Source organism: Laccaria bicolor, genomic scaffold (assembly GCF_000143565.1).
Source record: "Laccaria bicolor S238N-H82 LACBIscaffold_84 genomic scaffold, whole genome shotgun sequence".
Taxonomy (NCBI): Eukaryota; Fungi; Basidiomycota; class Agaricomycetes; order Agaricales; family Hydnangiaceae; genus Laccaria; species Laccaria bicolor.
In genome coordinates this window covers 96,053-97,195 of record NW_001889955.1, presented here as the reverse complement: position 1 = coordinate 97,195, position 1,143 = coordinate 96,053, and positions in this window count along the sequence as shown.

Below are 1,143 nucleotides of genomic sequence, written 5' to 3'. Positions count from 1 at the left end.
ACCCTAACCCTAACCCTAACCCTAACCTAACCCTAACCTAACCCTAACCCTAACCCTAACCCTAACCTAACCCTAACCCTAACCCTAACCCTAACCTAACCCTAACCTAAAACCTAACCCTAAGACCTATCTTCAGAAAGAAGGGTTAGCTATGGGAGTCGCTTCGAGCCCAGACATAGCAAACCTCTTCGCTGCAAAATATGAAGAAAAGGTCCTACCTCATCCTAAAGTACCGTTTTATAAACGCTTTATCGATGACGGCTTCGCCATCGTATACGCCAATTCTGCGGAAGAAGCGTTAACGTTGATGAAATCACTTATAAATATAGGTGAACCGCCGCTCGAACTTACATGGGAAGTGTCGGAACGCATGATGCCGTTCCTAGATATGCTTGTATACATTGAGCCAGCGACTGGCTGCATCCAATGGAAACCATATCGCAAAGCACGAAACCATTTAGAACGCATTCCATTTGCATCTCACCATCCCCTAGACATAAAGAAGGGTACTTTACTAGGAGAGATGTCTCGAATGGCCACACTTAGCAGCAATGCTGAAAATTACATAGACGCTTTGAAAGATCTTCGAAGCATCTATCTAAGTCGTGGTTATCCCGAGAGGCTACTGAATGCTTGGCTTAAGGAGTATACGGCCGTAAGATGGAGAAACCGGTTTTCAAAGCCGGAGAATGTGTCTCGAACTAATAAAAACGTTCGTGACGACCCTTCGAAAATCTTACTCGTCCTTAAATCCGAGTTCAACCCAATATGGGAAGCGTTCGATATCCACGAATTAAGTCGTGTGATAGTTAACCATTGGACAGATCGTCTCGTCGATTATAAGTCGAGAATGTCCCAATTGCAGAGGAGCGGTCTCCAGGAAGAGGCAGGGTACGGGATCCCAGGATCCCCGCCTGTCGATGAACCTTTTGATCCAGTACTCGACGTCCCGTTAAGTCCCGTTCGGGCACTTGTGGATGCTAGAGGAACGGATTCACGTTCGAAGAAGGCATTGGCGATAGCTCGAGAGAGCGCGCCCTCATTCAACATTGAGGGGGTAGTCACTAGTCCCAGCTCTACTCCGGTAGTTACTCTTAGTAGTTGTAATGACGAACGGGGAAAGACGAAAGAGTACCTGGATTG